The sequence below is a fragment of the Chiloscyllium punctatum genome, chromosome 17 (genome assembly GCF_047496795.1).
Source record: "Chiloscyllium punctatum isolate Juve2018m chromosome 17, sChiPun1.3, whole genome shotgun sequence".
In the NCBI taxonomy this organism is placed as follows: Eukaryota; Metazoa; Chordata; class Chondrichthyes; order Orectolobiformes; family Hemiscylliidae; genus Chiloscyllium; species Chiloscyllium punctatum.
Window position 1 is genome coordinate 86,930,973 of NC_092755.1, and position 27,673 is coordinate 86,958,645.

The 27,673-nt window shown below is 42.5% G+C and overlaps 1 protein-coding gene across 6 annotated transcripts in view; it reads right to left on the reverse strand.

The window, feature by feature from the left end:
* hic2 (hypermethylated in cancer 2) overlaps nt 1-27,673 on the reverse strand; it is an 81,454-nt gene that overhangs the window by 19,628 nt on the left and 34,153 nt on the right. Inside the window, exon 1 of one of the 6 annotated variants that reach the window (XM_072587814.1) lies at nt 8,530-8,683. The exons of the other annotated variants lie outside the window; for them this stretch is intronic. The gene's annotated coding sequence lies outside the window, so the exon portion shown is untranslated. Of the gene's footprint in view, nt 1-8,529; nt 8,684-27,673 lie in introns of those variants that run through there. 6 annotated transcript variants of the gene reach the window in all.

Sequence of the window (27,673 nt, forward strand, 5' to 3'; positions counted from 1 at the left end):
GATTTCTGACTCTGAGCCAGGAGACCTGGGTTCAAGTCCTATCTGCTCCAGAGGTGTGTAATAATATCACTGGACAGGTTGATTAGAAAATATCAGGTTATCCTTTGTTGAAGATGGTCACGGCCTGGCATTTTGATCAACAATTAATTAGTAATCTGTTAAAGCAGTACCTTCTCTGGGATGATTTACTTCTACAAAGTAAAACTAAACTGACCATTGTTTATTAAAATTCACAAACAACAAATTATACATTTTTACAACACTGTTCTAGTGATTTGTCAGGCTAAAGTCACACATCGACAAAGGGTAACAAGAATCATACTCATGAACCATGATGATGTCAGAGGGTTTCTCCAAATCAAGTAATAAACTGAAACTAACCTGCTCCTTCCAGGTCCATTGTATAAAACTTCAGAAGTGTTCTCAACTCAAGATTAATGCAACTGTTAAACTCATCCTTTTTCTAAACTGCCATCACATGGAATAACAGACCAGCACGGAATCTAATATAAACACTCATATAGGAAAGACACTCTCTCTCTCTCTCTCTGGATGTGAGATCCTGCCAATGTACTCCGCATGGTGAAGCAGAAAGGAAAACATGCCTGTGCACTATATTGCATACACCGCAGCCTAGGAAGTATGACACTCCAATCACAATCTAGAAATCAGTTCAAATTTCCTCACGCAAAGTTGTGCGGGTTGGCACCAGAACAAAAATGTGGTGGAACAGAAATGAAAAGGGTTAAGTGATCAGAAAACAAATTGGGCTTCCTGATGCAATGCATAGTCTGGCAATGCTTTTCTGTATTCACTTGGCATGACTTTGTGGTTGACTCTATGCCCTTGGGAAAAGCTGGATGGGCACCAACAGTACTTCGCACTGGTTATTAACCTCCAACAAATTAGTAGATAATAGCTTAACAAATTTCACACATTTGAAATTATTGGCCTTTTGGCCCTTTGAACCAGCTCCACACTCCGATCAGATCACGGCTGGTCGGACTGTTTGTAAAGTGGCCAGCACAGAATGTGGCCATTTAGCCTGTTCTGTCTGGGACTGGCAATAACTCAGTTAGTCTCACTCCCACCTTTTCCCCTTAACCTTGCAAACTTCTCTTTAGGATAATTATCAATTTCTCTTTTGAATTTATCAATCCTGATCTGTTTGCGCACAGCTGCTGAAGATGCAAAAGTACAAATTTCCTGATCAACTCATTCCAAAACAGAGCATGCAAAAGGTGGCAGGACAGCAATTGACAAGGAAAATGAAAGTGAGGCAAATCTTGGTTCAGGCTTAAAGCCAGAAAACATCAGAGAAAAAAAAAATCAGCTGGTCTAGCAGCATCTGTGGGGAAAGACAGACAGACAGACTGTTTCAGATCAATATCTTTCTGTTACAAATCAGAAACAAAGGTCATCAGATTGAAACGTTTGACACTTCCTCTTCTATCCACAGTGGTGACTAGTGCTGATGAACATCTGGTTTTATTTCAGATTTCCAGCAGTTGCAGTCTCCTGCCTTTCCATCAGTTCTTGCAGTGATCGCGTTTCCTTGTTTGAATTGCTACCCACATGTTACATTTACAGATGTCAACTGCATTGTAGCTGGCCACAGTCAAGTTACGGAACTGGAGGGTTGAGACTTCAAACCCCCTTCTCAAGATGTGAATATGAAATTGAAGTTTATGGTCAGAGTCAGTAAAATTAGGGAATGTGCCACTATTTAGGAATGATACCTACTAGGTGAGATGTTAACTTGCAGGTGGACATAAAGTCACAAGAGGCAATTTTTTTTTCAACACATAAGGTGGTTTGTATATGGAATGAATTTCCTGAGAAAGTGGTGGATGTGGATACAATGACAAAAGTTTAAAAGACAGTTGGATAGATCCATGAAAAGGAAAGGTTTGGAAGGATATTGGCCAGGAGCAGGCAGGTGGGACTAGTTTAGTTTGGGATTATGTTCAGCAAGAACCTGTTGAACAGAAGAATTCAGGCTGATATTTATCCCTCAATCAAACACCATTGAAACATATCAATATTGCACTGGCGTTTGATAGCTTGTAGTGCGTAATTTTTAATAATTAATTTATGGGATATGGGCATTGCTGGCAAGGCCAGCATTTATTGCCCATCTTAATTGACCCAGAACTGAGTAGCCTGTCAGGTTAACTGTTAAAGAGTCAACCAGCAAAGAATTTGCAGATTTCCTTTCTACCAAGACATTCATTAAACAGACAGGACTTTCAACAAAGATGATGGTTTTATTATAGAGACGAACTTCATACTCTATTTATTCATGGGAATCTAGTTCCACCAGTGACTATAATAATCCCTACAGCATTAGTTTGGTCCTCCCGTTTACTACTGGATTAGTGGTGCTGGAAGAGCACAGCAGTTCAGGCAGCATCCAACGAGCAGCGAAATCGACGTTTCGGGCAAAAGCCCTTCATCTCTTTTGCCCGAAATGTCGATTTCGCTGCTCGTTGGATGCTGCCTGAACTGCTGTGCTCTTCCAGCACCACTAATCCAGTATTTGGTTTTCAGCATCTGCAGTCATCGTTTTTACCTCCCGTTTACTAGTCCAGTGACATTACCACTCTCTGCAATTCCTGCATTAGAACACTGAGCACTCTTCAGAAGTACCTCAAAGGGTGTAAAACACCTTGAGTCAATTTTGAGGATGTAATTCTCTCTCATGTTAGAACTACAGACTCTTTAGGTGGTAGTATGTCTATTATATTGGGCAATACAAGAGATGAAGCAACAACTTTTAATTTGTAGGAATTAGGCAGAGGAGGTAAGTACATTTCAAAAAAGGTGATATTCCAAGAGTGCAAATGTAGGGAAGCCAGGAGAGGGGGTCTACAGACATACAAATATTAAAAGGAAAATAAGTGCAAGTAGTTAATTCATAATGGTCACATGATGTACAATTGAGAAAATATATAACAAAAACTAGGTGAAATTTGTTTCTGAACTTTGAAACCCCAAAAAGTACTTACATTGGAAGAGCCATGCAGACAGTGTGAAACCTCCAAATGACATCTATTATGAACAATAGGATACACCAAGGATCAGAGGGATCTTGATGTGCATGTCCACTGTCAGGTAACAGGACAGGTTAATAAATTGATTAAGGTGGCAAATGGGATAACTGTCGTTTTTAGCCAAGGCATAGCATTTAAGAGCAGGGAGATTGGGTAAGCCACAGCAAGAGGACTGCATGCAGTTTTGGAATGTGCATTCTGCAAGGGATGTGATTGCACTGGACAGGATGCAGAGGAGATTTACCAGAATGTTGCTTGGTTTAGAGAGTTTTAGTTATGAAGAACGATCAGATAGACTGGTGTGGTTTTCTTTGGAGCAGAGAAAACTGATGGGGACATAGAAACATTGAAGATAGGAGCAAGAGAAGGCCATTCGGCCCTTTGAGCCTGCTCTGCCATTCTTTGTGATCATAGCTGATTGTTCAACTCAACAACCTAATCCTGCTTTCTCCCCATAACCTTTGATCCCATTCACCCCAAGTGCTATATCTAGCTGCCCCTTAAATACATTCAATGTTTTGGCACCAATTGCTTCCTGTGATAATGAATCCCACAGGCCCACCACTCTCTGGGTGAAGAAATGTCCCCTTATCTCCATCCTACATGGTCCACCCTGAATCCTCAGACTGTGACCCCTGGTTTTGGACACCACCACCATCGAGAACATCCTCTCTGCATCTACCCTGTCTAGTCCTGTTAGAGACTTATAAAATTTTATGAGATCTCCCCTCATTTGTCTGAACTCCAGCTAAAACAATCCTAACCTCGTTAGTCAATCTCTCCTCATAAGTCAGTCCCACTATGTCCAGAATCAGCCTGGGAAACCTTCGCTGCACTCCCTTCACTGAGCATCCTTCCCCAGAAAGGACATTAAAACTGTGCACAATATTCTCGATGTGGCCTCACCAAGGCCCTGTGTAACTGCAACAACACATCCCTGCTCCTGTACTCTGAACTCTCACAATGAAGGCCAACATAACATTTGCCTCTTTACCTCCTGCTGCACCCTCAAGCTTACCTTGAGCGACTGGTGAACAAGGATACCCAGGTCCCACTGCACAGTCCCTTCTCCCAGTTTATAGCCATTCAGGTGGTAATCTGCCTCCGATTTTGCTTCCAAAGTGAATAACCTTGCACTTATCCAATTTATACTGCAATGCCATTGATTTGCCCACTCACCAAATGATTGAGATGTATAAAACGGAGGGTCACAGTCAGAATAGACTGGAAGAGACCTTCCCCTTTGGTGGTGCAAGACCACCAAATTTAAGGTTGGGGTAGGAGGTTGAGAGAAGAGGTGAGGAAAATGTTTTCACCAAGAAAGGTGGTGAGAATCTGGAACTCACAGCTTGTAAGGGTGGTAAAGCAGAAAACCTCATAACATTTAAGCAGTATTTAGATGTACACTTGTGATGCTAAGGCCTGCAAGGCTAAAAGGACAAAGTGCTGGAAAATAGGATTAGAATAGGTGGCTGTTCATGACCAGTACGGACTTGATGGGCCAAACAGTCCTCCTTTGTCCTGCAGACCTCTATGACTCCAATTTATGACGATCACAGATCAGAAATCCAACAATTGGATGCTGTTATGCCCTCCTGGGAGTAAGTGAATCCAGACACATAAATTGTTTGATCTTGCTTCCGATAAGAGACAGGTTTGGATAATGGAGTGCAAACTTTAACAAAACACTTGCTCCTGTTTATTCAGATTAAAATTAAGTTAGATCTGAAATATGAACCACTCTTGCTGCTTCATCTTACTTGGTTATATTAGTTCAATCTGCTCTTCAGTCAGCTTTAGTCATTTGAACAAAAGAATATACTCTCAAAAGCTGATGGCACAGAGGCCATTCATCCTATCTCACCTTTGCTAGCTCTTTCAAAGAGCTAGACAGTTGGTTATGTTCACCCACTGCGAGCATATAGCAGTGAATTTCTCCTTTGCCAAAAACTTTTCCAATGGTGTTTTGAAATCAAAACATAGACGCTCTTTTTTAAAAATAAAGAATTAATTCACAGGATGTGGGCATCACTGACTATGCCAGCATTTACTGGCTATCCCTTACCGCCCAGAGGGCAGTTCAGAGTAAACCACATTGCTATGGGTCTGGGGTTACATGTCAGCCAGACCAGGTAAGGATGGCAGATTCCTTCCCTAAAGGCATTCGTGAGCCAGGTGGGTTTATCAACGATGACTTCTTAGTTCCAGATTTTAACCGAACTCAGAATCCACTATCTGCTACGGGAGGATTTGAACCTGAGTGCCCAGACCAAGGTTGTGTCTCTGGATTAATAGTGGGTTTGGTTAGCTGACTTGCAAAGCAGACTAATGTCAACAGATTGGATTCAGTTGCTGCACTGGCTGGGGTTACCACAAAGAATTTTCCTTCTCGGTCTCTGGAGGTATAGTGACTCTCAGGTTAAATCCAACACTCGTCATCTCTCTCTAATGAGCAAGAGAGAGCGTGCAACCTTCTGGTCTGCTCAGACCAAGGTACTTCACCTTGATTAATAATTTAGGTGACAGTACCATTAAACCGACACCTCCCTTCCCTAAAAAGTATGGTATTCAGAATTGGACAAACGAGAGGAGGACTGACCAAACAATTGTAAAAGGTTGAACCCCACTTCCTCATTTTTGTACTTCACCTTTTAAAAAAAAACCAAAATTGTTTTTAAATATAACAGCTTTAACAACTTGTTCTGCCACCTTCTGAGACTTGTGTATGCAAAGCACTGCAGCTCACAGTGGCTGCACCCTCTTGATAGAGTTGTGGCACGTGGATAACTTTGTCTCTTTTTAGTCTTCCCCTCAAAGCACATAGACAATTTCAGCTGCTTATTAAAATTGCAGCATAGAAGCCCACTTGGCTGACTGTGGATTTGCTGGCTCTTCATGTGCTAACTGCCGATTCAGTCCTCAATAGACCAGAATCATCGAATCCTGACAACATGGAAGCTGCCCATTCAGACCACATCAACCCATCCCATCACAAACAGCATCCACCCAGATCCACCCCTGCTACCCCTATTCCTGTAACCCAGCATTTCCCATGGCTAAACCACCTAGCCTGCATATCAAAAGACAGAGGAGTACAAATTAGGCCATTCAGTCCACTGAATAGCAGAGCAGACTCAAGAATGGCTGATAAGTTTCTCAACCCCAGTCTCCCACTTTCTCCTCATAACCCTTGATACTCAAGAACCTATTCTCGGTCTTAAATATACTCCATGACCTGGCCTACACTGCCTTCTGTGGCAATGAGTTCCATTCCCCACTCTCCGGCTGAAGACATTTCTCCTTATCTCTGTTCCAAAAAAGGTCTTCCCTTTACTCTAAGGCTATGCTTTTGGGCACTATGGGTAATTTAGGATTACTAATCCACGTAACCTGCACGTCTTTGAACAGTAGAAGGAAACTAGAGCACCCAGAGGATACCCACGCAGACATGGGAAGAACGTGCAAAGTCAACACATACAGTTGCACAGGTTAGGATGGTGCTGTGAAGCAGCAGTGCTAACTACTGAGCCACTGTGTCGCCTGTTTCATCTGCCCTTTCTCCTGCCCACAACTTTTTTATTTTCGATCATTTCAGAAACCAAGCCAATAGATGTTTTGTTAAAGGGAAGTTTTTTTTCCTTCCCTACTTCCACAGGCAGTTCTGGTGAAGGGGTCAGTGGTTGAAAACTGCTGCCGTGAAATGTTTATAGTTCATCGCTGTTCAGCTGAGGAATGAGGGCACAAGCAGACTTCATGAAGTTTCACCACAGCCTTTCCCTCACCCTCACATCCACCTGTTTCAATGTACTGTATCCAAATTGTGCACTGTTCCATCAAAACAAAAGACAGACCTGCATTTAGATAGCACCTGTTGTGATATCTGGATATCCGATAAAGGCCAAATGAAGTATGAAGTGGGTGCTTTGGTTACTGTAGAAAATAATGCAGCCAAGTTGCTACAATCAGTACAAAAGAACAAAAGAATAACACAGCACAGAAACAGGCCCTTTGCCCCCTCCCCCTAGCCTGTGCCCACACATTTTGCCCTTCATACTAAAACGGTTTTCACTATAAGGATCTGTATCCCTTTATTCCCTTCCTAATCATGGATTTGTCAAGGGGATTCTTGAATGCTGCTATTGTGTCTGCTTCCACCACCTCCTCTGGCAGCTTGTTCCAGGCACTCACTACGCTTTGTGTGAAAGACATGCCTCGCACATGGATGTATTTTTAAACTCTTCCCCTCCCCCTGCCCCTTGAACTGTGGCCCCTAGTAATTGACCCCTCCACCCTGGGAAATAGCCTCATACTTTCCACTCTATCCATGCCTTTCACAATCTCAAACTTCTATCAGGTCGCCCCTCAACCTCTGTGCTCTGATGAATACACACCCAGTCTATCCAACCTTTCTTTGTAGCTACAATCCCCCATACCAGGCAACATTCTGGTAAACCCTTTCTGTACCATCTCCAAAGCATCCATGTCCTTCTGGTAGTGAGAGAACCACCAAATAATCTATTTTAGAAGCATAGGAAACAGGAGGACTAGACCATTTGGTCCTTTGAGCCTGCTCAGCCATTTACTAGGATCTTGACTGATCATCCACCCAGTACCCTGCTCCTGATCTCTCTCCACACCCTTTGATCCATTTAGCTCTAGTAAATCCAACGCCTTCTTGAAAACACACAATGTTTTGGCCAAAGCTGCTTTCTGTGGCAGAGAATTCCACAGGCTCACCACTCTAAGGGCGAACAGAATTCTCCTCATTCAGTCCTAGATGGCCAACCCCATAGCCCTGGACAATGGCCTCTGCTTCTGGACTACCCGATCCCATTGGGGGTAAATGTAGGAAGGATACTCCATCTCGTCCTGTTAGAATTTTACAGGCTTCTGGGAGACCCCTCTCGTTCTTCTCAAATCCAGTGACTATATTCCTAACCAATCCAGTTTCTCTTCATACGTCAGTCCTGCTCTGCCAGGAATCACCCTGGAAGGTCTCTGTTGATCTTCTTGCATAGCCAGAATATCCTTCCTCAGATAAGGAGGCCAAACTGCAGACAATATTCCAGATGTGCTCTCACGAAGGCCCTGTGCAATTGCCTGAGGCAAGGTGCTGGTGGTGAGCTGCCTTCTTAAACCACTGCAGTACAGATGGTATAGAGACATCCACAGTATTGTTTGCAGAGAAGTTCCAGGATTTTGACCCAGTGACAGTGAAGAAACAGCAATTTGATTCCAAGTCAGTATCAGTCTTGGGAGGGAACCTGCAGCTGACCCTACAGGCATTGGTGCTCCTAGCCATCTACTGTAATTTGTCCTGCGGGATGGGAGAGTTCACAAGTTTTGAAAACGGTGGTGAGTTGTTGCAGGGTATCTTGAAAAATAGTACACACTGAGCTGATTAGAGAATAAATACTGGCCAGGACAATATGATTAACATCCCTGCCATCATCAGAATGCGATTTATCACACCTACCTTACTGAGAATATGAAGGGTTGATTTGGTGAAAGTAACTTTGGCACTCCCTCAGCCCTTATTGTGTTTTTGTACACAGTTCTTCAAATCGGTGAACCCACAACCTTCGGACTCAGACAAGAGGTGCCATCTTGCCTGACACCAGTGGTCAATCTAACAAGAGGACAAACCAAAGGAGATCCTGTTCTCACTTAAAATTCAATCACAAAAGCTTCCAGATGGAGACAAATCAGGACCAGAGTTAAAGGCAACAGTTTCCTTTCATTTTCCTGAGGAGGTAGATTAGATTAGATTCCCTACAGTGTGGAAACAGGCGCTTCGGCCCGAAAAGTCCACACTGACCCTCTGAAGAGTAACCCATCCAGATCCATTTCCTTCTGACTAATGCACCTAACACTACGGGCAACTTAGCATGGCCAATTCACCTGACCTGCACATCTTTGGATTGCGGAAGGAAACCGGAGCACCTGGAAGAAAGCAAGATTGGTTTATAGCCCAGGCTGGCATATTCCTGTGATCAGTAAGATACCTCTTGAGTGATGAAAAATGTGTTGCTGGAAAATCACAGCAGGTCAGGCAGCATCCAAGGAGCAGGAGAATTGACGTTTTGGGTGTAAGCCCTTCTTCAGGAATGAGGAAGGTGTGCCAAGCCGGCCAAGATAAAAGGTAGGGAGGAGGGACTTGGGGGGAGAGGCATTGCGAGTGCGATAGGTGGAAGGATGTTAAGGTGAGGGTGATAGGCCGGAGAGGGGGTGGGGGCGGAAAGGTCGGGAAGAAGATTGCAGGTCAAGAAGGCGGTGCTGAGTCTGAGGGTTGGGACTGAGAAAAGGTGGGGGGAGGGGAAATGAGGAAGCTGGAGAAATCTGCATTCATCCCTTGTGGTTGGAGGGTTCCGAGGCGGAAGATGAGGTGCTCTTCCTCCAGGCGTCATGTTGTCATGGTCTGTCAACGGACCTGCATGTCCTTGGTGGAGTGGGAGGGGGAGTTAAAGTGTTCAGCCACGGGGTGGTTGGGTTGGTTGGTGCGGGTGTCCCAGAGGTGTTCTCTGAAACCTTCTGCAAGTAGGCGCCCTGTCTCCCCAATGTAGCGGAGGCCACATCGGGTGCAGCGGATGCAGTAAATGATGGGTGTGGAGGTGCAGGTGAATTTGTGACGGATATGGAAGGATCCCTTGGGGCCTTGGAGGGAAGTGAGGGGGGAGGTGTGGGCGCAAGTTTTGCATTTCTTGCGGTTGCAGGGGAAGGTGCCGGGAGTGGAGGTTGGGTTGGTGGGGGGTGTGGACCTGATGAGGGACTCACGGAGGGAGTGGTCTTTCCAGAACGCTGATAGGAGAGGGGAGGGAAATTACCTCTCGAGTGATGAAAGGGTGTTGCTATAACCATTTTGCTTTTGAGGTGAGCAGGGGGAGGCTTAGTCATGGTGGGAAAAAAAAATCTGAGACCTGTTGATACTTTTCTCTGAGCATAAGTGGGAGTGGGCAACGTCAAAGTGCAGGTTCTGTGCCGATACAGGTGAGGTGAATATGGTGCACAGGTTGGGAAGACGGTAGTATAGTAACTAGAACCCTAAGCTAACGTTCTGGGGATGTGTCAAATCCCATGACTGGATGGAATTTAAAGTTCAATACAGCCAATGAAAAATGTCATTTAAAAAAAAGTTTCAGGAATGTCCTTTGGGGAAAAAGAAATCTGCCAAGTTTAATCACATAGATCTGGCCCACATGTGAATTCAAATATACAGAAATGTGGTGGACTCTGGACAATTACAAATGGGCAATAAATTCTTGCCTTGAATTTAAAAAGACAGAAAGAAATACAAAGAAAGAAATATATAAAACCAAATATAGAAAGCAGAAAAACAAACTTGCTACCTTTTAAAATGCTCTGATATTTATTACACACAAACTCACTGATATGACAAATACTTAGAATCTGTATGACTGAAATTGGTCATCTGGTCCATTTATGCCTTTATTTATGCTTACACTGGAACTCTCTCAAACTTCCCCTATTTTTCTCAATATATTTTTCTATTCATTCTTCCTTAAATGTGCGTATTCAGCTCCACGTTGAATTTATCAGTACGATTTGTCATAATTATTCCAAGTTCACAACAAAACCCACACACCATCATGAGAGGCAAATGTAACTGACATTCCTTCACTGGTGCTGGGTCAAAATTGTGGAACCCTCTCCCTAACCACAAACTACCTACGTCACGTGGATTACAACAGTTCAAGAAAGCAGCTCACCAACACCTTCTCAAATTAGGGATGGGCAACAAAATGCTGGCCCAGAAACACCCACATTACCTTGAGGAATAAAAACATTTACTCATGTCAGCATCAAGCTCCACATTCCAATCATTCTCTGGGTAAAGACCTTGACTTCCTGGATTTAATGAGCTACGGTAATGATTGCAGGTCTTCAGTTGACCAACATGTTTCCTGACATCAACAATAAATGCCTCAAGACTTATAAAGGTTACTGTGAAGCAGTGGTAGTGTCCCTGCCTCTGGGTGAGATGGCCCATTTTCAAGTCCCACCTTCTCCATAACGATGTATCATAACATGACCAATGCAGGTTGATTTAAAAGTAAGTTATTACATAACAAGGATAAAAATTGGACAATGCCATATTGCAGATTCATACCTCAACCCTTGGCAAATTGGGATCTCCCAATCTCAAATTCCGATTAGTAGTCGATCACTAATCAAAATTAAAAAAAAAGGTCACATCTACCAAATCATATCAAAAGCTGACTGATTGGAGGTCTTTCTGATCTTTCCTATGGTGACGATGTGAGGTGTCTTGAAAGGGTTCAGAAAAGATTTACAAGGATGTTGCCAGGGTCGGAGGGTTTGAGCTATAGGGAGAGGCTGAATAGGCTGGGGCTGTTTTCCCTGGAGTGTCGGAGACTGAGGGGTGACCTCATTGAGGTTTATAAAATCATAAGGGACATGGTTAGGCTAAATAGACAAGGTATTTTCCCCAGGGTAGCAAAGTCCAAAACTAGAGGGCATGGGTTTAAAGGTGAGAGAGGAAATATATAAAAAAGGACCTCAGGGGTTGGTGCATGTATGGAATGAGCTGTCAGAGGAAGTGGTGGAGGCTGGTACAATTACAACATTTAAAAGGCATCTGGATGGGTCCATGAATAGAAAAAAAAACTTTAGAGGGATGTGGGCCAGATGCTGGCAAATGGGACCAGATTAATTTAGGATATCTCGTTGGCATGGATGATTTGGCCCGAATTCTATGATCCTACAACTCCCAAAAGTAATGTCTCAGAGACCTCATATTGGCTGCCAATTCCAAGGGCAACAGGGTTGTTGTTAATCCCTGGTGGTTCCGAGGAAGATGGTGGCAAGTTGCCTTCTTAAACTGCTGCAGTCCACGTGGCATGCTTGGACCCATGGTGCTGGTCGGGCAGGAGTTCCAAGTTTTTGACGCAGTAACACTGAAGGAAGGCGACAAGAGTTCCAAGACAGGATATTGTGTGGCTTGGAGGGAAGATCTCCAGATGGTGGTGTTCGCTTGTATCTACTGCTCTTGTTCGACCACATTTAGTGGTGCAATTATGGTATTCTGTGGAACATCAAAAACAATGCAAGCCACTTGCTCAACTGGGTAACTAGCTACAGCATGGAAGTTTTTGAAGACTACAGTTTCACATTGCCACCTGCCTTTTGCTGGATTTTGTTACCATGACAAGACATTGCAGAGACAGACAGCATCGCCAAACCACACTGTTATGTCCAACACTATTATAGAAGGTAGGCCCTAACCCTATTGCCTTTTTGAAAATTTTCTTACAAGGATGCATTGTCTTAAATCATACAATCTACATCTTGAAAACAAAAATCGCTAACAGCAGAAAAGATCTAGCAACAAATGCGCCACTTCTGTGCATAACATTCCTGTTATTAATTAAAGGACAGATTGCAGATAAAACAATGTTTATCTGTGAACATAATTACCTTCCTCTCATCCAGGAATTAATTCAGAAACTATTTTACACATCAAGTGTGCAGCTGAAAGCAAGATGTGTGGCTCCCCACTCTTTCAGTTGCACCTGGGCAAAAAGGCCTGTCAAAGCAGCTTCTTGCCAAATTACGCCCACAGGTTTCAATAAAGAACCAGCAAATCTTCACTTTACATCCCTGAAAATGCCCTAAGGAACTTCATAAAGCACTCGGTAGATTTCTCAGCATTCAGTTTTGTGGATGCATGCGCAGCAGTCAACTTGTCCACAGCAGGTTACACAGAAGACAAGGAGACAAATCTGTTCTTCTGGGAGGTTGGCCTGGGCACTCCAAGCACTTTGGTTTTTGCAATACGTGTCCTGCTAACAGCAATGCAGTCCCCTCCGAATCAGTTGGACTGGTGCAAACATGTCAGGAAAATTTTAAACCATGAGCGAGTGATGCCAAAATGACATGCAAGTCTGTTTTCCATGATTTTATTTCAGCACTGGTCCAAGATTTGACTTGCAATGATTAGGCCCCAGTCAAGGCCAGGTGACACACACTGCTAATCACACAGATTCAAGTCAGCTCTTCAAAATGAGCAAAAAAAACACACTTTCCTTCATTAGGGACACAGGGCACATCTTGTAAGTTTTAAAAAGAACTAATAAACTCATTATATTACTCAAAAGAAAGTTGTGTACACTGATAAAACTATTAAACAGTTCTTGTTTGATAGTTTTCAATGTCTTTGTCAGCTATGCAATGCGAGGTTTATCACAGTTGGAGGCGTAGACATTTATTAACAGGGTTTAGTTTTGGCCATTAATCGATTTGTGGCTGAATTAATAAAGTTTAACTAAATTATCTTTTTAAATTCAGTAAGGAATTAGTGAGGGAAGAACAAAACAATTACATTGCAATATATTGCTCAACTCCATCGGTTCATGAAAGATTTGAAGTTCATTATCATGCAAAGGAATTATAGCAGAAATCTAAAATGGCAGAACCCAACTTGTACAATTCCAAACACATTCTGAAATAGGAGCTCTATCCCAATTGCTCTTACAAGCTGCTGGTCACACAGAACGAGCTCAAGCTGTGTTCTAAACCTGAAAAAAAAAGAGCAAGTGCTCTTTATTAAAGCATTTGGCATAACCACTGATTTTCCCAAAGCATTTTATAGTCAATGAAGAGATTTTCATCGGATCACAGAATCCCTCCAGTGTTCAAAGCAGGCAATTTGGCCAGTTGAGTCCATACTGACTTTCAGAGGAGCATACCACCCGGACTCCCCCATCCAATCCCTGTAACCCTGCATTTCTCATGGTTAATCCATCCAGCCTGCACATCCCTGGACACTATGGGCAATTGAGGACGGCCAATCCATCTTTGGGTGCTCCGGTGTCTTCCCACAATCCACAGGAAACCCATGCAGACATGGGGCAACTGTCTGCTTGGAGTTTGCACTGTCGCTCAATGCTGAATCAAACCTGGGTCCCTGGCACTATGAGGAAGGGCCACCATGCAGCCCAGTGTGAAGTGAAGCTGTAGTTGTAGTGTAGGAAATGCACCTGCTGATTTACTCACAGCAAGTTCCTGCAGCCAGTAACATGGTAACAAACAGGAAATCCAATTCACCACAATACTTCAAGGGTTATTCATCAACTAGGAAACCAGCTAGAATTCCATGCTCTTTTCCAAAGTACTATCATTTATAACAATTCCTCCCAAACCTTTTCATATTAAGACCCTATATTATGACTGAAAATTATTGCAATCTCAACGAGAACTGACAATGTGGAACAGGGGTGCCATAAGCTCAGGAGGCTGATAAAATGTAGTAGAATAGCTGTTAGAGAATCAGAGTCACACAGGACAGAAACAGACCCTTCGGTCCAACCAGTCCATGCTAGCCATAATCCTAAATTAAACTAGTCCCACCTGCCTGCGCTTGGCCCATATCCTTCCAAACATTTCTTATTCATGAACTTCTCCAAATGTCTTCTAAACATAATATACCCGCATCCACTACATCCGCTGGAAGTTCATTCCACACACGAACTATCCTCGGACGACCCTCTGTGTAAAAGAAATTGCTCATGTCTTTTTGTTTTAAAAAATCTTTCTCCTCTCACCTTAACAATACGCTCCCCTAGTCTTGAAATCCCTAAACGAGGGAAAAGACACCTGCCATTCACCTTATCTATACCCCTAATGATTTTATAAATCTCTTCTTACAAAAGGTCACCCCTCAACCTTCTATACTAGGGAAAAAAATTTCCTGCCTCTCCTTTAACTCAAACCCTCCAGTCTTGGCAACATCCTGGTAAATCTACTTGAAGTCAGCTCCATGGCTGTCATTGCTACTAAAATTTTGGACCCTAAAATTTCAGCTTGGGATCTGAACTCCCACTTTAGGAAGCTCTATTTTACATCCGCTTGAATAGGCAGATGGGGTCTGGGAATTAACAACCCTCCTCAGGCAGCTGAGGGAATTGGGCATGACAGCAAATACCCTCGCCAACTTTTATAGGTGCGCCATCGAGAGCATTCTATCTGGATGTATCACTACCTGGTATGGCAACTGTACCATTCAAGATGGTTACAGAGAGTGGTGAACTTGGCCTGGACAATCACAAAGGCCAACCTCCCATCTATAGAATCCATCAACCAGACCCACTGTCAAGAAAAGGCTGCCAGCATTCTCAAAGATCCTAGCAATGTTTTTCTACAACTTCTATCATCAGGGAGAAGGTACAGAAGCCTGAACACACCCACAAGCTGGTTTCAAAACAGTTTCTACACGACTGTTGTTAGAATATTGAATGGACTCACAAACTCTTAGCATTTGCCTGTACCTGTGTTTTCGTTTTTGCTGCTATTTACCTATTATTTACTATCTATGCTACTTAACTCTGTGATCTGCCTGTATTGCTCGCAAGACAAAGCTTTTCACTGTGCCTCAGTACATGACAATAAATTGAACTGACATGAATTTAATTTAAAAGTGCCTGCTGCAACTCCATTAATACTGCACTGGAGTTCTACAACTGTGTGTAGAAGCTCTGAAACGGGACTTGTACCTGGAGCCTAGTGAATTGTAACTCGGAAGCAATCGAGCTGGAATGAGCTACAGCTGGAATTGGACACAGAGACTCCAGGTGACCAGGCTCTGACCAGAATGTAGATTTTAAAAAAAGGGATTTTAAAACAGTACCAGCAAACATTAAAAGCATCTTCTACGGAAACCAATTGGTTTCACTTGTACAGTAAAAAGCTAGTTCCGCTCCTGAATTTAAACATGTACCGTGGTGAGAAGTTTCATTTTAAGTGCAGTATATAATTTAAATTAAAATCCAATTAATAAATCTGGAATTGAAATTAAGTCTCAGTAATGGCAACCATGAAACTATTGTTAACTTGCACAAAAATCTATCCAGTTCACCAATGTTATTTCGGGAAGGAAATCTGCCGTCCTTGCTTGGTCTGGCCTACGTGTGGCTCCAGGCCCACATCAATATGGCTGACTCGGAACTGTCCTCTGAAATGACCCAAGCAAAACACCCAGTTCAACAGCAACTACAGATGGGTATTAAATGCTGGATTCTCATTCCAGCCTGCAACACTTGGAACATGAATGCATGTAAGCAAACTTCAGTCAAACGATAAAATTTATTTTAAGAAACTGTCAATGTTACGTGATCGTTTACCTTTGTCCTGATAACCCATTACTAGTCCAAAGCTCTTCCATTTAACTCAAAAGGGTGGTAATCATTTTACTTTCCTAGATGAGAAATGTTCTTATAACTAGTGAGAACAAAGAACATAAGAAACAGATAGGAGCAGGCCATTTGGCCCATTGTGCCCGCTCTGCCCTTCAATAAGATCACGGTTCATCTATTTGCGGAGTCAGCTCCAATTACCCACCTACTCACCAGAACCCTTAATTGCTGCACTGCCTCTGTACGGCATGTATTATAGAAAACACTTGCTAAATATATAGAAGTACTTCTACTTAGCAAACACTTTTAACCAATAAAATACCCAAGTCACTTGACAGTACCAAGATGAAACAAAGTTTAACTCTGGACCACTTAAGGAGATATCAGGGCAAACAGCCAAAAGTTTGGTCAAAGAGATGGTTTTCAGGCATGGGTCAGGAGGAGGACAGGAAGGGAATTCCAAGCTTCAGCAGTCAAAGACATGGCCTGTGGAGGATTAAGTAACTTGGAGTGACTCTCAAGACAACAGAATTAGATGGGCACAGATATCTCAGAGGACTATAGTCAAGGTCTTTTCCCCAGGGTAGGAGAGTCCAAAACTAGATTGAAGGTTGGTGGGGGGTGGGGGGCAGGGGAAGGAGATTTAAAAAAAGGACCTAAGGGGCAACCTTTTCGTGCAGTACTGCACTGTAAATGTTCTGTGTTCTACGGAGGGTGGTGCAAATCCTGGTTGGGTTCCAGTAGAGAGAGAGAGAGAGAGAGAGAGAGACAGAGAGAGAGAGACAGAGAGAGAGAGACAGAGAGAGAGAGAGAGAGAGAGAGACAGAGAGAGAGAGAGAGACAGAGAGAGAGAGAGAGACAGAGAGAGAGAGAGAGAGAGAGACAGAGAGAGAGAGAGAGAGACAGAGAGAGAGAGAGAGACAGAGAGAGAGAGAGAGACACAGACAGAGAGAGAGAGACAGAGAGAGAGAGCGAGACAGAGAGAGAGAGCGAGACAGAGAGAGAGAGACAGACAGAGAGAGACAGACAGACAGAGAGAGACAGACAGAGAGAGACAGACAGAGAGAGACAGAGAGAGAGAGACAGAGAGAGAGAGAGAGAGGCATCTTTTCACTGGATTCGCACTGGTTTTGAGACCCTGCTCAGGGAAGAAAATACCGCTGTTCCATTAGTGAAGCTTCTTGAGCAAACATTGGAGCTGGTAGGAATGCACATTAACAGCAATCCATGTGGTAGGCAGACTTCTCTTTTCTCACTGTGTGCGTCTTTTTTTTAATTTGCATCACTCAGCCTTACCTTGTTTGTTTGTTTGTGTGTCAATCAATGCCACATTCCATTGTTTCCTCTGAGTCAAGCCACAGCTCCAAATCCCAGTACAAAACTAGAGTACATGGAGACTTGCAGTGCAGAGCTGCAGGAGTGCTGCACAGCCAAAGATGCCATCTTTTGGATCAGATGCTAAACCAAGGCCCTGTCTGCCCTCTCAAGTGTTCAACTTTGCATTCTAAAGACGGATTTCCCCGACAGTGCAGCACTCCCTCAGTAAAGCACCGAGTGCGCCAGTCTAGGTTTGCATGTTCAAGTCTGGAACCTTCTTTTGGACTCTGAGGCAAGACTGCAACTTGCTGAACCACAGCCAGTATTCCCAGATAGGCTATTGACCAAAGGTGGAAGGGAACATTATGAATTAAAAAGAAAAGGAAACTGATTCAAAGTCAAAAGGAGAAGAAACTTTCCTCTTCAAATCCTCTGCCCCAGCTGGCAATGGTAGAGGTTCCACCTTTCCTTCTGCCTGCTATTAGAGTGTACTGGAAGGATTTAGCCATTTTGCGAACACATCTTCCCTGGATATTAGGTTCTGGAGTAAGGTTCAAACCTGGAGCTGTAGGCTCAGAGGCAAAGGCACTACCCAGTGTGCCACAAAGGCTCCCATGGAAGATATGGGCTAGCTAAACTGATTTTTTATATGTTTACAAAGATGGTGAAAAGTCACCTACAGCATGTTAAGTCAGTGTTCTGCAGGAAATAAAGTTTAATATTACTCATTTAACCATAGCATGATCAACTGATCTTTTATCCTATTTGTTTCTTGGCCTTTGCTGCAGATGTTGGCAATAAAATGAGTGCCCAAAAGTATGGGGCGGCACGGTGGTACAGTGGTTAGCACTGCTGCCTCACAGCGCCAGAAACCTGGGTTCAATTCCCACCTCAGGTGACTGACTGTGTGGAGTTTGCACATTCTCCCAGTATCTGCGTGGGTTTCCTCCGGGTGCTTCAATTTCCTCCCACAGTCCAAAGATGTGCAGGTTAGGTGAATTGGCCATGCTAAGTTGCCCGTAGTGTTAGGTGCAGGGGTATATGTAAGGGAATGGGTCTGGGTGGGTGCGCTTTGGCGGGTCGGCATGGACTTGTTGGGCCGAAGGGCCTGTTTCCACACTGTATGTAATCTAATCTAATACTCTAATGTGAAAGGAGTGACAAGGTTTTTTTTCCACCAGCCTTTATCAGATTCCTTGAAAGTGGAGTTGCAGGTGGATAGGATAGTGAAGGTGGTGTCTGTTATGATTTCATTTCAGTGACGGTCAAGTTGCAGCTGTACAGGACATTAGTTAGGCCAGTTTTGGTGTTCCTCCTATCGGAAGGATGCTGTGAGACTTGAAAGGGTTCAGATAGAATTTACAAGGAGGTTGCTAGGGTTGGAGTTATAGGGAGAGGCTGAATAGACTGGGACTGGTTACTTTGGAGCGTCAGAGGCTGAGGGGTGACCTTATAGAGGTTTATAAAATCATGAGGGGCATGGATAGGGTAAATAGACAAGGTCTTTTCCCTGGGGTGGGGGGAGTCCAAAACTAGAGTGCATAAGTTTAGAATGAGGGGGGGAAAGATTTAAAAGGACCCAAGGAACAACTTTTTCATGCAGAGAGTGGTGTGTGTATGGATTGAGCTGCCAGAGGAAGTGGTGGAGGCTGGTACGATGACATTTAAAAGGCATTTGGGTGGGTATAAGAATAGGAAGGGTTTAGAGGGACATGGGCCAAATGTTGGCAAATAGGAAGAGATTAGGAGATCTGGTTGGCATGAAGGAGTTGGACCAAAGGGTCTGTTTCTGTGTTGTACATCTTTATGACAGTAAAATTAGAGGGGGTGGAGGTAACAGAGGCATTTAAAAACAAGCATGCACTGTTTAAAAATTAAATAATCAAGTGTTGTTTTAACCAGGAGTTAAATGTAGGTCACTGAATATGAAACACCCGAGGGCTGAATGGGACTTGTTGGAAGTACAACACAGAGCTCCAGATAATCTTAAGTTTCTGAAGGGTACAACGGCTTAGCCAAGAGCATGTTGGAAATTTAGAGGCATAGATGACCTCTGAATGATGTCCTTGTTCTAGGGTATCTCAAAATGAATTATTTTTGAGGTGCAGTCAGTCACAAATGTAAAAAGCAAATGCAGTAGCCAATACGTGTGTGGGAAGTCTGACAAAGAGCAACAAAATGGGTCAACAGTTAATCTGTTTCATTGAGGGAGGAACCTTGACCAAGAACAGCAGGACAACTCCCTTCTCTACTTCAGGCAAAGTCCCTTTGAAGCCTGTTGTACCTTCGTTGGGAGATTGACAGTACTTCGGTCAACTGGAATATCTGACACAACGCAGAACACTTAGCAGTGTATTGAAGCGTTAGAATAGATAACATGCTCAAGTTTCTGAAAATGGGCCTTGCATCTACAACCTTCCAACTCAAGAGAGGAAAGAGTTTAAAACTACAGCATGCTGATTCTTATCAGTATTTATGAAGGAGCTTAAACATTGGACTGTTGGTTTAAAAAAATATATATTTTTGGCCATACAGCACACAGCAGGCCAATGAATGCCTGAAAGGGCAAGATAATGTGCAGCATTTGGGTGGAACTAATTAGAACCGATCGGTTTCCCTCAAACTTATAAATAAGCTCCTGTAATGATGTAGCATATTTGATACCAAAGTACAGACACAAGGTGGTTGACTGCACATCTGTCTGCTCTCTTCACGACTTACCTTCACTAACTTCCTAGTTAACCATGTCTTTACCTGCTCTGGAAACTCTTCTCTTAATGCAGTCCTGTCAGAGCTTTCTATCCCTGCCATGCATGCTGTTTCATAAACTTTAATATATAACAAGGCAGTGTTGGGATTATGATTTCTCTTTCATGCCATTAATTTTAACCTCATCCTCAACTTTCAGCACCTGATTCAAAACTTTTGTATTTAATTTCAGCATAGCTTGGAAAATTCTAAAGGCCTCCATTAACTTGACCCGCATCCTCATTTTCTCACAACTCAGCAGTCTACCGTTACCCTCGGTATCCTCGTCAATAGTTCTACTCGCTTAAAGTAATGCAGGGATTAAGTTCAAAATGTCACATTCCTTGATGGAGCCTCATCAAGTCCAAACAGTACTCCAAAAATTACATGTCAACAAATTTTAGAAAACACTTCTGACTGCTGGTAATCAGAAAAGAACAGAAATTGCTGGAAAAACTCCACAGCATCAGTGAAAAGAAAATGGAATTACTATTTCAACTCCAGTGACCCTTCTTCAGAACCCATTCTGAAGGGTCACTGGACTCGAAATGTTAACCCTGTTTGTCTCTCCACAGATGGTGCCAGCTTGCTGAGTTTTTCCAGCAATTTTTGTTTCTGAAATTACTTCCTTTGGCAAGAAAACAACAATAACAAACTCACATTTAAAATCACACCTTTCACATCCTCATGATGTCCCAAAGTCCTCAGAAGTTAATGTGTACTTTATAAAAAGTGTAATCTTGTTGTTACATGAGCAAACATTACTGCCAGCCTGCACCCAGCAAGGACCTACTAACATCACATTACCAAATGGTCAGGCCAAGGAAACAGCAGACATCTCTTTGAACATAGAGGGATGACAACAACAGAGTGTTAACATTGCTAGATCAGTAATCCAGATTACCAGGACAACGATCCAGTAATGAGAGTTTAGGCCCAGTTCTTTGGGGTTCAAAAGAATGAGAGGAGATCTAATTGAGATATGCAAGATGCTCAAGGGGACTAACCAAGTAGACATAGTATGAATGTTTCCTCACATTGGGCAAATTTACAACGAAAGGAAATCTATAGTCTTTCAATGTGGCCAATTTATGACTCCATGACTTTTAGCTATCCTTAGGAATAGCAGAGCAAACCAGTTACATTTAAGGATGTGGCTCACCCACACACCACCTTCTCTCAGGATAATCATGCCTGTGCCCCAGGAGTCAATAATTAAAAAAAAAATCCAAGTTTGCTCATTCAGGTTAAAACCTATTTTTAAACCTTAACACACAGTAAACCTGCCTTCCATTTTATTCTTTTCTGTCAGCGTTAAGTTTCAGAATTATCCTGCCCATGTATATATTTTCTCCAACTCATTTTGTAATTTTGGATCTTCCTCTTTCAATTCCATGGCAGCTCAAATGTTTGACAGCATCAGCAAATTCAATTATCATTGCAAGAGAAGTTCCCAATTCAAGTTGTTGGTGTAGCTATTTTCTTCTAATCAACATGGTCAGAGATATTATGACACACCTCTGGTGCAAGTGGGACTTGAACCTGGGCCTCCTGGCTCAGACGCAGGGAAACTACCACTGCACCACAACAGCTCTATAAATTATTGATGGAAATTACCTCCTTCTGGAAAATGGATTGGAACTTTCCAGATATCTATTAACTCCTTTGGCAAGTATTTAATATTTCATGGACTTTGATGTTTACAACACAGAAGAAAGCCAATTGACCTGGTCATGTCCATACTAGTCAACAAAGATCTGACTGTGCTAATCCAACTTACCAACTCTTGGTCCATAATACTGGACATTGGGGCAATACAAGTACATATCTAAATATTACTTAAATCGTATAAGGGTTTCTGACTCAACCAACCTGATATACAGGGAGTTCCAGATTTCCACTATTCTCTGGGTGAAGATGATTTTCCTTATCTCCGAGTCATACAGCACAGAAGAGGCCCATTGGCCCACGAAGTCCATGCCAATCTATTTACACTACTCTCTCCTTGTTACAAACCTCTTAGCTTAAGTATATGCCCCTGGTTATTAACCTATCTATTAATCAAACAAGAGCCTACCCATCTCCCCTTTCCTATTCCCCCCACCTATGTCCTTCATAATTTTATACACGTCCATGAGGCTCCCATCTCAAAACTTCACTGCTACAAAGGAAGAAACAACAACCTATCCATTCTTTCCTAATGCTGAGCCTCCAGCCCAGACAAATTGCCTCTGCATCTTCTAGTCCATCCTATAATGTGATTACCAGAACTGTACACTGTACCTCAGGTGTGGTCCAGCTAGTGTTTAATACAGTTCCAGCACAATCTCCCTGCTATTGTATTCTGTGCCTCGGTCAATAAAGGTAATATCCCACAAGTCACCCCAAGTGTATCATCTACCTGCCTTGCTACCATCAGAGATCTGAGAACTTGCGCACCAAGGTCTCGGATTGTCCAGGGTCCTAACATTCAGAGTATAATCACTTCCTTTGTTAGCCCTCTCCAAGAGCATAGCCTCATTTTTCCAGGTTGAAATCTGAAATACTTAGCTGACCAAACCAGAAGGTTTACTGCCCTCTATCAAGTGTCTCAACGCCTGCCTTAAATACCTACTTACTTAATTGAAACCCAATTACACCAAGCTGGGGGCTTCCCAAGTTTCATGTAAGTCACATCCTCAAAAAAATTAGGAGAGGTTGGTCAGTCAAGATATCCCATTTCTCAAGCTACACAAACTGCTGATGGAGAAGTTATTCCACAGATAATGGTGAAGTCTGTGTTTTTTCACATGTTCCTGCATTCATGGGATACCTATATAGTGTGGAAAGAGGCCATTTGGCTCATCCACTCCACACTAACCCTACGAAGGGCATCCCACCAGAGCCAGACCGCACCCTATCCCCATAACCCAGCATTTACCCTGGGTACTTCATCTGGTCTACATAGGCCTGGACACCATGGGGCAATTTAGCATGGCCAATCCACCTAACCTGCATATTTTAGGACTGGAAACCACAGCGTCTGGAGGAAACCCACACAGACAAGGGGAGAATGTGCAAACTCCACACTAATAGTCACCCACGGGTGGAATTAAAATCTAGTACCTGGTGCTGTGAGGCAGCAGTGCTAACCACTGAGCCAACATGCAATTCATTGGCAAAATTGCTTCCTTCTTTCCACATGACTTGACATGGTGATACCTAATTTAAAGAAAGGCTTTTCCATTTCATATAAAAGAATAAAGAGGGGCCTTTTGGTTTAAAAACTTGAAATGAATCACAGATGAAAAAAAAAGGATGAAGCTATGGTGGAGCTATGAGGTAAATATTTTGTCAGTTATTACAAATAATAGTGCAAGTGAGAGAACGTAGGTGTACTGGGAGGATGATGATATGGAACAAACATCAGCAATAACGAGAGAGAGAAAATTGGTTCCATTGATAATTAGCAGAATTGATGAGAGTGAAGAAATCACTGGGTTCAGATGAAATGCATCAGGAGTGCTGAAAGTGATCAGGAAGGAGATAGCAGAGGGCGGAGATAGCAAGGATCTTGGCTTTACTACCTGTGTCAGAGAGAAGGATTACGGACAATCCAATGTAATTTACAATTTGAAACAAACTGACACACTCCCTCTCGTAGATGACTTCTTAATCATTGTAACATATCTAGAGGCATTACACAACCTTCTGAAAATGCAAAAAAAAAGCAGCTGAGAATATTGAACAGTAGGTGTAAGAAACAAATGAATAGAAGACACATTTCATGGAAAGCTAGCACAGAGCATGGATGAATAAAGGCTGTTTGGGTTACAAACTGCAATACTCTGGTCAAGCACTGATATTATTAAAGAATGCTAATAAAGCCCATGTTTTATTTTCAGTAGTTCTGAGGTTGGGTCATTGATCTGAAATGTCAACTCTTTTCACTTTCTGCAAATACTGCTATACTGCTGGTATTGCCAGCAATTCCTGTTTTTATTCATGAATGGGGACTTGGATTAAAAGATGCCAAATGTGGATCACCGGGCAGCACTCTCCAGAATTAAGCACTGGGTAAAAGTTCCACACCAAGGATTTGAGTACAGAAATCGTGTTGCGGTTAGTTGCAGTACTGAAGGAATGTTTCACTGCAGGTCTATAGGAGGTGTTCTCTCTGATTAGCTGAGAGGAATCTTATCTAACCTCTTCTTAGGTGCAGGTAGAAGATCCATGGACACTATTTCAAACATACAGCATGGGAGCCATTCCTAGTGTCCTGTCACAAAGTGGTAGCCCATGTTTCCTACTGGGCAACAGTGACTCCCTTCAAAAAATACTTCAAGGATGGAGGTTACGAATGAAAAGCAATGATAGAATACATTGTACAAAACATTGGGCAGACTGCAGAGAACTTGTAGGCAAAAGGTAAGTACTGCAGATGCTGGAGCTCAGAGTCAAGATTAGAGTGGTGCTGGAAAAGGTGAATTCCTGATGAAGGGCTTTTGCCTGAAACGTCGATTTTCTTGCCCCTCGGATGTGGCCTGACCTGCTGTGCTTTTACAGCACCACTCTAATCTTGACTTGTTTTAGTGGCACCTTTTACAGCTTTAACATCTCCCAATCCACTTTACAACCAACAAGTTGCATCTGAAATATGATCACTCGGGAAATAAACATTACACAACTGTATGCAGCGTTGGCTGCTCTCAAGTTGCAAATCAGGAACTGAAGACTGGAGCACAGCAATAGGAGATATTTAAAATTGTTACCGAGAGTGGGGGGGGGGGGGGACACATTGCAGAAAATTACTTTACGTGGAACAGCCTCATGCCCTTGACCATAGAGAACAGTTGGGGTAGAAACTATTGCAACCCAAGTAGGATATATGTTTGAAGTAGAATTAAGTGATGGAAAAAGTGGACAGTCAGAAATAATGCTCTGGTATTGAGCTTGTAGAGACAAAAACGTTTAGGAATTCCTTCTGTGCATTAAATATAGAGTATATTACATTAAAATTCAAACTATTTTCATTTAGACTTCTCATTCTTTATGAACCACAATAATCTTTCAACATTTTAAATTAACTCTGCCTTCACTGGAATACAGACTTTTTAAATCAATCAAAAATTAAATTGTCTCTTCAAATTTAATTTATGTTGAACATCACATTCATAACAGCTGAACAAACAGCTAAATTCACGCTTCCTCCATTTGCTAGAGCAATGAAAAACAGCGAGAGAGAATAGAGTCATACACAAATGGAGAGACACCCAAGGAGAGAATGATTTGGAGGAGTCAGTGTTGGACTGAGCTGGACAAAGTTAAAAATCACACAGCACCAAGTTATAGTCCAACTGGTTTAATTGGAAGCACTAGCTTTCGGAGCACCGCTCTTTCATCAGGTGTTGAAGTACAAAATCGTAGGACATAAATTCTACTATAAATTCTGCATCCTATGATCTTACACTCCACAACCACCTGATGAAGGAGCAGCGCTCCAAAAGCTAATGTTTCCAAATAAACCTGTTGGACTATAACCTGGTGTTGTGTGATTTTTGACAAAGTAGAGAAAAGTGTCTTTTGAGAAACGCCTCTTTGATTCCACTCCTTAAATCAAACATGGCCAGATCATCAGATACCTGACATTTCTCAGTGGAGCAAGAACTCTACCACAGTTAAGAATTTGCCAAGATAAATATTCATGACAGACTAACAAGTATCCCTCCACACCCTCCCATCTCTTTTACTGGATGAAGCTGTTTAAAGCGTGTGGGATGAGTTATATCATTCAAAATGCTCCATGTTTTATTCCTTCCTGTAAACCTCCATCAGCATGCCAGGGTCTCAGCCAATTTTCCTCCCAAATACTTAGTCAAAAACAGACCAACTGGTTACGCATTCACATATGACTTGTCAGGACTTGCTGTGTGCAAATTGTCTATTGGATTGAAGTGCATTATAATTTAGGGGCAACCTGAAAGTGTGACGCTGTGTTGATAAGTTACTGACTTCAGTCTATCCACATTGGTACAGATCATAGCTGTTCTGGAGAGAAGGAAGGAAAACGGAACATGGACAGAAGTTGTCTTTTTAAGGCATTCACACATTGGGTAAAATTTGTTTGGTTTGCTCAGTCAGCACACTAGCAACAAAGCAGTAACACAAAGAATATAAAAGCACCTTTTAAAAAAAAACACAAATTAAACATTTATCTTGATACATGCACACGTTGTTTTTCCAATAGAGAACAATATTGACTATGAGCTTAACAAAGTTTTGCTGAGGGCAAGTTGCTTTGTTGGAAAGTTTTCTCTCTGGAAATGACTCATTGCAAGGCATATAGTGACAATGGGCCTGTCCCTTAATTTATAACCAACTTCAGATGGACCTGACAATTAGCAAGTTCCAATCACTTTGTACAAAGTCAGGTAGCCTATGCCTCCCACACTCCTTTTATTGTCTAGTTCCTGGACTGGATTATCCACCATCATTCAGGACGGTCAATGTTGCAGAAGCATTCTTCCCACCTGCAGTTCTACAGAGAGGACAGCACTGAACAGCATTCCACCTGAGCTACAGTAAAAGACAACCACATCAAAACTAAAATGACTGTGGTACCATGAAGCACCCGACAGATCAACAACTTACATTTCCATAGCACCTTCGCGATAGCAAAATGTCCCCAGGCGCAGTTTACCAAAATAAGATTTTGACACCAAATAGATAAATAATAATTAGGACAGGCGAGACAATAACATGCTCATTAAAACAAAACTTAAGCCCCCCCCACCAAAATAAAAATAGAAGTAGAGAATCAGGAATGCTTTTGGAGAGAATATCAGAGGTCAAGGCCAAAGGCAGCTGAAAGGAAATCAGGTTGCAAGGTTGTCAAAATAAGCAGTAAGGGAAGTGATAGATCTTCAGAAAGTTATGTAAATGCCTGGTTCTAGTTAATCCTAAACAGGATGATTAACTTTTGTTAAAAAAAAAAGCAACCAGTCATTGCAATTTCGAACACATATTTCACAACCTGTACTTTGCCCACTAACCAGAATGGCAAGATGTTGTTCCATGTGACAGGTCAGGTTCATAGTTGGGTGGAGGCAGTGGAGATATAATATGCTTTAGGTTTATTTTGCAAAGTCCTCATTACTTTAGCATTCATAGTGCCCAAATCTGAAAACCAAATTCAGGGAACTGAACAAAAAACAGAGGAAAATCATTGCAGGAGGTGGGAAGAGAACACAGTCCATAGAGGCACAGAAACTAACCCTTCCACCCAACCAGTCCATGCTGAACGTAATCCCAAAATAAACTAGTCCCACTTGCCTGGTCCTGGCCCATAGCCTCCAAACCTTTTCTTAAAGTGTCTTTTAAATGTTGTAATTGTATCCCCATTCACCA